The sequence below is a fragment of the Cebus imitator genome, unplaced genomic scaffold (genome assembly GCF_001604975.1).
Source record: "Cebus imitator isolate Cc_AM_T3 unplaced genomic scaffold, Cebus_imitator-1.0 Scaffold462, whole genome shotgun sequence".
NCBI classification, from domain to species: Eukaryota; Metazoa; Chordata; class Mammalia; order Primates; family Cebidae; genus Cebus; species Cebus imitator.
The window spans coordinates 1,632,563-1,643,427 of NW_016107777.1; the positions used below are offsets into that span (position 1 = coordinate 1,632,563).

The 10,865-nt window shown below is 33.8% G+C and overlaps 1 long non-coding RNA gene across 1 annotated transcript in view; it reads left to right on the plus strand.

Moving 5' to 3' along the window:
* The first annotated feature begins 2,632 nt into the window (after nt 1-2,632).
* Nucleotides 2,633-10,865, plus strand: part of LOC108291675 — a 19,159-nt gene continuing 10,926 nt past the window's right edge. The window contains exons 1-2 of the long non-coding RNA XR_001820009.2: nt 2,633-2,647; nt 5,574-5,578. This is a non-coding gene — a long non-coding RNA (uncharacterized LOC108291675). The remainder of the gene's footprint in view (nt 2,648-5,573; nt 5,579-10,865) is intronic.

Sequence of the window (10,865 nt, forward strand, 5' to 3'; positions counted from 1 at the left end):
AAAAGAAAAAAAAAAAGAGCTTTAATCTTGTGTTGCTAAATATATCCTGGAGAAATTTATTCTACATGTTGGATAGTTCATGAACTGATTACATTTTGTAGATATAGTTCAAAATTCACTAGCTATATGCTATGTCAGCAATAACAACAACAGCAAAATTTCATCAAAGACCTGAATTTCCCATTTTAACTCCGGTGAAGTAAAGCTAACTTGAAATATCAGAAAAAAAATCATGATTCAGTGGTGGTTGCCCTTTCTTCTTTCTCTTCATCATACTTTTTCAATTATGACTCTGCACTTGCAATTTAAGTTCTCAAACCGTTATTAAAAATTCAACTCATTACAGATTGGCTTAAATCCTTACCACTTTACTAAAAATAGTAGCCCAGGTTTCAATTGTTTCCCACTATCTGTAAGTTTCTTTATCTTTCTGCAGCACTTGACACAACAAAACCTACTCATTCTTGGCTTACATAAAACCAATCCATTCTGTTTCTTCTCAGCTCTTACTCAATACCTCACTTTCTCTTTTTCTGGCTTGTCAACTTGTTCTTTTTTTCTTTCTTTCTTTTTTTTTTTCTTCCAGACAGATTCTTGCTCTGTCACCCAGGCTGGAATGCAGTGGTGCAATCTTGGCTCGCTGCAACAAACCTCTGCCTCCCGGGTTCAAGCAATTCTCATGCCTCAGCCTCCCAAGTAGCTGGGATTCCAGACATGCACCACCATGCCTGGATAATTTTTATATTTTTAGTAGAGATGGGGTTTTGCCATGTTGGCCAGGGTGGTCTCGAACTCCTGGCCTCAAGTGATCTGCCTGACTTGGGCCTCCCAAAGTGCTGGGATTACAGGTGTGAGCCACCACACCCAGCCATCAACTTCATCTTAAATGCTGATGTTTCTTAGATTTCTAAGGTAGACTATTATTTTTCTTCCTCTACATAGATTTAGATTCATTTCTTATTGAATCTTAGATATATTCACTGCTTTTATATTTCTCCCCCTGAATAAAAAACATGACCTACATAGCCAATATCAAACTGAAATCATTGTTTTATATTGAATCTTTTCTTTAGTATTTTTCCTAAATATATATCTTCAAAGAACTTTAAACTTATAGAATAACTGAGCAGAAAATACAAAAAGTTTTTATATCTTCCCTCCCCAATTCCCCTATTGACATTTTTCATCAGTGTGGTACATTTGTTAAAATTGATGGGCTGATATTCATGTATTTCTATTAACTAAAGTTCCTAGTTTACATTAGGATTAATCTTTGTGTTGTACATTTTGTGGGTTTTGACAAATGTACAATAACATCTATCTGCCATTATAGTGTCATATTAGATAATTTCACACCTGCAAAATGTCTGAGCTACACCTATTCATCCCTCCTTCCCTAAAACCCTGGCAACCACTGATCTTTTTACTGTTTTCATAGTTTTGCCTTTTTAGGATGTCACATAAGTGGAATCATATAGCCTATTGCCTTTTCAGGTTGGCTTCTTTCTTAGCACTATGCATTTAAGATCCCTTCATGTTTTTGTAACTTACAATTCATTTTCTTTTCTTGCAGGATAATATTTAATTGTCTGCATATACCACAATTTATATATCCGTTTACCTATTCAAGGTGATTGCTTCCAGGCTTTAGCATTTATGAGTAAAGCTGCTATAAACGTTTGTGTGTAGGTCTTTAATGTGGACATTAGTTTTCCACTCCATTGGGTAAATACCAGAATTTGATTGCTTGATCATATAGTAAAAATATGTTTGGCTGTGTAAGTAACTGCTGAAATGTCTTCCAAAGTGGCTATAACAGTTTACATTCCCACAAGCAATAAATGATAGTTGCCGTTGCTACCCATCCTCACCAGCATTTACTGTCATTAGTGTTTTGCATTTTAGTCATTCTGACAGATATGTAGTGGCATTCCATTGTTGTTTTAATTTGCAGTTCCCTAATGACCTATGACATGGAAAATCACTTCATATGCATATATACAATCTATATATATTATCTGGTGAGGTGTCTATTCAGATCCTTTGCCTATTTTTTTTTTAGGTTGTTTCTTTTGTATATATTTTAGACAGTTCTCTGTTATCAGATATGTGGTCAATATTTACTTCCAGTCTCTGGCTTCTCTTTTTATTCTCTTAACAGTGTCCTTGGCAGGGCAGAAGTTTTAAAATTTTAATGAAGTTCAACTTGTCAATTTTTTTCATAGGCCATCCTTTTGATGTTATATGTAAGAAGTCATTTCCAAACCCAAGATTCTTCTAGGTGTTAAATTAAGTTTAGTTGAAAGTTGCCTTCTTACATATTTTAAGTGCTACCTGAAGGTCTCTCTGTACATAGTGAACTACAACCTAACTGGATGTGTAAATAGACTATAACCTTCTCTTGTACCAATCACCAAGCTTCAGCCCATCAGTGGCAGTCAACTGTTCAAATGTTCAAATAAGACAAATGCTGATCTGGCTATTTGTGTACCTCACTTACATTTTCTGCACCTTCCTTTCCTTTTCTGTCTGTAAATCTTCTTTGACCACATGACAGTGCTAAAATCTATCTCATCCCATTTTGGTTTGGAGGCTATCCAATTTGCCAATCATTCTTTGCTCAGTTAAACTCTGTTAACATAAATTTGTCTAAGGTTTACCCTTATCATAGTAGTTTTATAGTTTTTCGTTTTGCCTTTAGGTCTGCAATTCATTTTCAGTTCATTTTTGTTGAAAGTATACAATCTGTCACTTTTTTACATGTGGATGTCCAGTTGTTCCAACATCATTAGGCTGCAAAAACTCTCTCTTCTGCATTCAATTGCTCTTTTAAAAGACCAGTTAACTATATTCGTGTGGCCAATTTCTTAGTTAACCATTTATACCACTGATGTTTTTGAGGATTATTTCACCAATACCATGCTGCAATTATTATTGAAGCTTTAGAGTACGTTTTGAAGTCTGATAATGTCAGCCTTCATTATTTTTAGCTATTACTTTGGCTATTTTTGGTCTTTTGCCGTTCAATCTTTTCTTCTATCAATGATATCAAAATACATCCATTCTTAATTTTCTTTTCTTCTCACCCAACAACATTGACATCACGCTATTGTGAACCCAGTTATCTCTTCTGGAATTTTACAGAATCTGCTCTCTTCTGCGTCATCACACTGTCTTCACTCAATCCCATACCTTTTACCTGTAATAAGTCACCCTCCATGCTATTCTTAGTATCAGGCTCTTCCCTTTGTAGTTCTCTATGTTAATTTCAAAGTTGTCATTTTTTACAAATTGAAGTAATATTTGCCTCAATTAGCAACATTTAATAAAATTCAGAGAATATAACATATTTAATGAGTTTTAATAAATATATACTTCATGTAGTCATAATCTTAATGAAGATTTAGAAAATGTTAATCTCTCCAAAAAATTCCCCAAAGGGCACTTCCAGTCAACCTTCATCTCTCATAACAATCCACTATTATGTTATATATATTAATAGATTCATTTGGCTTTTCTTGGACTTCATATAAGTGAATTCAGTATATTCTCTTTTGTGGCTAGCTTTTTTTTTTTTTTTTTTTGCTCAGCATAATGTTTCTGAAATTTATTCATATTTTCCCATTTTAAAGTAGGTTACTCATTTTTATTGCTAAGTAGTATTACATTGTATGCATATATCACAATATGTTTGTTTACTTTGCCATTAGGGACATTGGGATTAATGCAATTTTTGGCTATTATAAATAACACTGCTGTAAAATTCTAGTGCAATACACACACACATATATACATATATATATACACACACACATATATATATATATACACACACACATATATATTATATATATATATATATATATATATATATATATATATATATATATATATATATAAACACACACATTTCTCTTGGATAAACATGTAGGAGTAGAATTCCTGGTCCATGGGGTAAGTTTATTTGTTTAACATTGTAAAAAGCTACGGAGCACTCTCCTAATGTGATGTACATTTTACACTCCCACTCCCACTCCCCAAGTGTTTGAGTGCACCAACTGCTCCCATGTTCTTGCTAATTTTTTATGTCATTAGTCCTTTTAGTTTTTGACATCTGGTGGGTGTTTAATGGTATTCCATTGTTGCTGTCAGAATGACAATTTAAAAATCAAATGAGTTCATACCGTCTCTTCTTTCAACAGCTCTGGTGACTTGGTAGCTTTTCTGCTGCTTTACAAAAGAAAGTCCCTCTCCTCAACATCACTCTAGGGTCTTTCACAATGCTCCAGAATACATCGTGTCATGCAATCATACTTCCAGTCCCATCTTTGTCTGTTTTCTTACTCTTACTCTTTTGTTCTCAATACATAAATTAAGCATTTCTTGAATACTCAGTGCCTTTCTCCTATCCCTGTGCTTTTGTGTATCCTGATTCCTCCCCATTGGTGGCCATTTGTTTTCAACTCTCTGGGAAAATAATTTTTATTCAACCAGCTCAGATGCCCCCTTTCTCTAGAAACTTCCTCTATTTCTTTATACAATGCTAATAAATACTCCTCCATGTTCCCAGGAAATATTGTATCTTGTTCTCATGTTTCTATTTTAGCCTTTATACTTTATTTTAATTTTTTCATGCCAATATCTTTACCAGATGACAGCACTGTCCTTAAAACCAGAGTGTCAGACGCTTGTGAACCAGGGCAACTCCACCTTGAATTGGGCTGGGTAAAATGAGGCTGAAACCTACTGGGCAGCATTTCCACATGGTTAGGCATTCTGGGTCACAGGATGATGTAGGAGGTCAGCACAAAATACGGGTCATAAAGACCTTGCTGATAAAACAGGTTGCCGTAAATTAGCTGGCTAAAACCCACCAAAGCCAAGATCGCCGTGAGAGTGACCTCTGGTCCTCCTAGCTGCTACACTCCCATTAGGGCCATGACAGTTTACAATTGTCATGTCAGCATCAGGAAGGTCTAATAAGGGGTGGGTGGCATGAATAATCCACCCCTTGTTTAGCATAGCATCAAGAAATAACCATAAAAAAGGGCAACCAGCAGCCCTCAGGGATGCTCTGTCTATGGAATAGACATTCTTTTATTCCTCTACTTTCTTAAAGAACTTGCTTTCACTTTACTCTATGGACTTACCCTGAATTCTTTCTTGAGATCCAAGAACCCTTTCTTGGGATCTGTTTCGGGACCCCTTTCCTGTAATAAAAATATGAATAACTTAACACTGTGCCCTAAGCTTCAGAATAGTAATTATCAGTCAATACCTATTTATTAAAAGAAAGAATAACGTTTTTACCGTCTTCTTTGGTCTTTGGTATGGGAAGAATGTCCCTGTGTTTCACAGAGAAGGGAGAACAAAACGTTTCTCTTTGAAGGAATGATTTTTGAGTTTTTGCTCTATATTTAATGTCCCCCAAAATCTATTCTCCAAAACATCCTAATTTATATTTAGATTCTATGTTTTTGTCATAAATTTAGTTCAAAATAGACACTGGTCAATTTAAACTGTAATTTATTAACATAAACATGACTTTAGATATTTTAATTGAACCACCTGAGTAAAAGTATTAGTAATCATTTATTTATATCTTTAAGATCTTTGGCTTTTTCATATATTACTTATGTTCAGTAAGTTATTTATGTAAGTGTATTTACAATATTTAACCAATAAACTTCCTAAAATTTTCCTGAAAATTTTAACCAAGCTAATTTTTGTAATAAAATGTCATAAACTGTTTATTTTTAACTTCTATAAAGGTTAATGAGTAAAGGACAAGTAAAATGCACTTAAATCAATACATTGGTGGAGTGTCATGAAACCTGATAATTCAATTCTGGCCAATTCCATGGATTGCCTAAATCTCCTACCACCTTTTCTTTACTGACATGGCCTTCCTATCAAATTGGTCTTGACCAATGAGATATGAGAGCCTGAAGAAGAGTGTCTGGAGAAGAATTCCTCCATGAAAAAAAAGACATGTGAATACAACTCTTATCAAACAATCTCACCAACCTGCCCTGTTTTGGAACACTGAATGGGTGTCCTAGGAATATGTCCTCTGTGAGACATTTTACAATTACGAACTGGAAGATAAAAAGCCAATGCACTGTGTTTGTCTAGCTCACCACCCTCATCTGTGAGAACTTCTCTTCCATACACAGAAATAAGCCTCTAACTGCAGATCTATAACGTTTTGGCTCTGCTTCATAATTGACTATAACCCTGACTCAGGCTGGAACAGTCAGATTCTCTCCCACAGAAATTAGGAAATGGCATTGAAGAATTCCTGCCAGTCTGGGCTGAACACCAAAATTAAGCTATAAATGCAGAGTCTAAGGCTAAGGATGCCAATTCTGTAAAAGTAGGTCATCAGAAAAAAAGAAGGCATGAAATAGATATACAAATCCTTACACTGCTCTAATTTTTTCCTAGTGCTCATTTACTTTTAATATCATATACTTCATTGAACATTATGTTTATTGTGTACTGATTGTCTCCTACAACTAGAAACTTATTTCCATGTTTGTCAGGATTTTTCTTCCTATCCATGTGTACCAAGTGCTGAGAACAATGCCTTAGCATTCTATTGACAAAAAGGCATTCAAAAAAAATAAATAAGAAAATAAGAAAAGGTATTCAATATGTAATTTCCAAACAAATGAATCACTATTGGTTTCAAGTTGGACTCATTTTAAAATAACAGATTTATGTCATGGAATATTTAATCTTGCTATAGATTTATTGTTCGATTTTTAGGTAGCCCAAAAAATACAAAAGCATTTTGGTCTAAAGAGTTTCAGTAAAGAAAATAATTCTGATTAGAAATGAAATGGAGCAATCTGAGGAATCTAAATTTTCTTTAAAATGCACGGGTCAAGAAGTCACCTAAATTATAAGTTTGGATATTACAATTTGCTCATAATTGACAAAACAAATAAAAAATGCTAAGTGAAAAAAACAAAATTGCAGTGTCATTTTGATGTTAGATTTCTCTTTGTTTCCATGAGTGGAGTAAGCAGAAAGGAGTGTGTACTTACTTACAACACATCAGAAACCAAACCAATACTTATCAATAGCAGCCATATAGCTTAGAGTGTTAACTTAAAAGTGAAATATGACAGAAAGTGCATAGAGACCACATTAGTGGGATAATAGAAAGCCTTGACTTTTCCCCTAAAGGCATCTGTAATTTTGATTCAGTCACACTGAGTATTTTTGGTAACCACCACTCAAGAAATCATACATATATGCATATATATATGCACACACACATATATATATATATATATATATATATATATATATATACCATATTTCTTGACTTGATTGAGCACAATTTTAATTGTGATTAAGCATAACCCCTTAATCTGTTTCTTTTAAATTATTTGGGCTAGAATTTTAATATTTGATCTCTGAATACTGAAAGGAAGAATAGACATCTGAGCATGATACATTGACTAATGTCAAGTCTGCTGCTAAATAACTATGGGAATTTGGATAAGTCACTAAGCATCAAAACCAATACCATTAAGTCATATTTCACAGAAANTTGACTAATGTCAAGTCTGCTGCTAAATAACTATGGGAATTTGGATAAGTCACTAAGCATCAAAACCAATACCATTAAGTCAACAGAAACATATATATATATATATATATATATATATATATATATATATTTACTTTTTGTTGAGTTTCACAAAGAAAACTGTTATATGTTATATTTCCTTTTAGCCCTTTCAATGTTAGAAGTAACTCTGAGGAAGCAGATGTTCTTGCCAGTGCCAATTTAGCAGAGCAGATCGTCATAGCACAAGTCAAATCCTTTACAGCTTATTTAAAGCTTTCATAGAGAAGACTCTGTTTAATCCAAATAACAAAACCTCTGAGGAGTAGGAAAGTTATTTTTTACTAAACCATTTAATAGCTTAGAAAACAGAGACTTATAAGGTTCACATAGCTTCTACAAATTTACAAAATATAGTATACTCAAGAAAATATGGTAACTATCAAAAGAGTATAACTTTCTCCCAATGCAATAGCTTAAATTAGCATCAAGCTCAACTCTGATTGGTTCCTCTTATTGTGCTGCTCTGTCTTCTATTTTAAGTCCACAGAGCAGGCAAAACAATATTCCTAAAATATATATTATGTTGCTTTCTTCTTTAAGACTTTAGCAGATCGCCATTACAACTAGAATACACATTGGGACGCCACACTACTTCCCACATGACCCTCTATAATATGTCTGCCAACTTTTCCTCCCACCCTGTTGTCTCTTCTCTGTCCTTTCCATTAGCTACATACTAGTTTCCCTCCTTTCAATACATGATGCTCCTAACAGTCTCAATGCCTTTCCACATTTTTCTTTTAGGATTCTCTTCCACCAGATCTTTTAATGGCTGTCTTCATTATAACATCAATTTTGTAGCTGAACTATGACTTCAACATAGCATCTTCCATGGCCTCTTGTCAAGCAGGTCTGCCATGTGGCTAAGTGCCATATTACCGTGGTGGGTTTCCTTAAGGAATCTACCTACCTAAGATTATTTTGTTTAGTTTTTATATATTCACATTATACATACATTTACCCCAAATGGAAAATCAGTAACAGATAGCAGAGATTGTCTTTTGTTCCCTGCTATATTTTTACAATTTAGAATGCAGAGTAAGTCATCAATAAATATGAGTTACTAATGAAGACAGAAATGAAACCAACCTCCCTTAATCTTACTCTGCCACCAAGATATGAGCCTATATCTTTCATTTCATCACCTCCACTCTCTCATTCCCTATTCACCATTCTATTCAACACAGTTTGACTCTTGCCCATACCACAGTGCTGCAACAGTCTCCCAAGGTCCAAACAACGTTGTTCTTCCTTCTGACATTTGTCTGGCAGTTTTCACAGTTTACTACACTTTTCTTTACAGCTGTATCCTCCTTTGGATTTTTATAATACAGGTGAAAAATTTTCGTACCTTAACATATGCCATTTTACCTTCCTACATGGCTTCATGACACCTGAACACTTTCAAGCCTAAATTCTTCTTCAAAATGCCTCTGAAGGCCCCCAAATTTCTCTGGGCAAATTTTCTTATTTTTCTTTTATGGCCTAATTGCTCATTAAACATAAAATACTATTGTTTCCTATTAATAGTTTTCCTGTCTCATTAAGAAAAAAGCAAACATCTGAAAGAGAAACAGCATTTTCCTACTAGCATGTCTAAAAAATATTCTTGGCAATAATGCAGATAACTGATGTGAAAAAAATATTAGGCAATTATATTCTATAAAAAGAAAGTAGAGAAAAATAAAGTCAAGGGTAGCTTGTAGGAAAAATTAGTAAAGAAAAACTGAAGAAGGAGGAAAAACAAAGGAAGAAAAAAAGAAAAGGATACTTTTGGCTCACATGTTGCTATAGAAAGACTATACAGTCATACACATTGTCTTCTCACAGTGCGATTCCTCATTTCTGATGTTTGTGCATTACTCAGAATTTCAGGTATAAGTCAGTACAGTATATCCTGAAAAACAATAGGTGATCTCTTTTTAATGCCTGTAGCATTTAAACACTTCTCCAGTCATGCCTATTTTCTTTTTTACCATCTCCCCTTAAGGGTTATTATCATATTTTTTTCAAAACCCACAACAGTTTTACCATGATGCAGATATATAACATGATGGTATTAAGAAAATATGTTGACAGAGAACTTGGGCTTTCTTTTTCAGGGTTATAGTTTTCTTTAAAACATCCAAGTAATTAAAGTCAATTATATTTTGATACAACAAAATCATGATAAACATAGTTTTTTCAAGTGTCTACTGCTTTAAAATTTAAGATTATTCTAAAGCTTCGGACTAATGGTCAGCTACACAGAAAATATATTTTCTGGAAGTTTTGACATCGTGGGAAGGAAAATCACTAGGCTTTGGGTTAAATAACCTGAATTCCAATTCAAAGCTTGTGATTAAAACCAGCCGTGAACTTTTGACATGCAGTTTGGCTTCTGTGAACAAGAAGCTATTCAAATATTGTTGAAATTGAATGATTAAACCCAATGTAAAAATGAGTGCCCAATGTAATCGTTAACAGTAACATTTTCTTTAATTACACAAAGCATTCTAAAAATCAGTATAGTAAAAATTCATGCATAGAACCACAACCAACATGTGATTATATCTGACATAAATATAAATTTTAAAATGCAAATCTTAGTAAACTGAGAAGAAATTCTAAGAGTCCCACGCTGATGGCTTATTATGATAACTGTCATTTCTCTAATTTTGTTCAACAGTATTTATTTTTAAAAGTCACATAATTTTGCTAGGATGTTAATTTAGGTCATGCAAATTTCTTACATATATTTTAATATAAATTATTATTTGATATTGTTTTTTTTTTAATTTTTTACAGGGTCATTGAAATCTTAGAACATGTCATTATGTAACTTGACATTTAAGAACTCCATGAATAAGTAATTTGTTTCCTTTACTGACTGTTCTGATTCTTAATTACTTGAAGAACCAGCAAATGATTACGTATTATATGAGGCATAAGTATTATTTTTTTTCCATTTATTTATATCATTGCATTTTAGGTTTTGGGGTACATGTGAAGAACATGCAAGATTGTTGCAAAGGTACACACGTGGCAGTGTGATTCGCTGCCTTCCTCCCCATCACCTACATCTGGCATCTCTCCCCTTGCTATCTCTCCCCAAATCCCCAACCCACATCGTCCCTCCCTTATTTCCTCCCAACTGACCCCAGTGTGTAGTGCACCCCTCCATGTGTCCATGTGTTCTCGTTGTTCAACAACCGCCTATGAGTGAGAACATGTGGTGTTT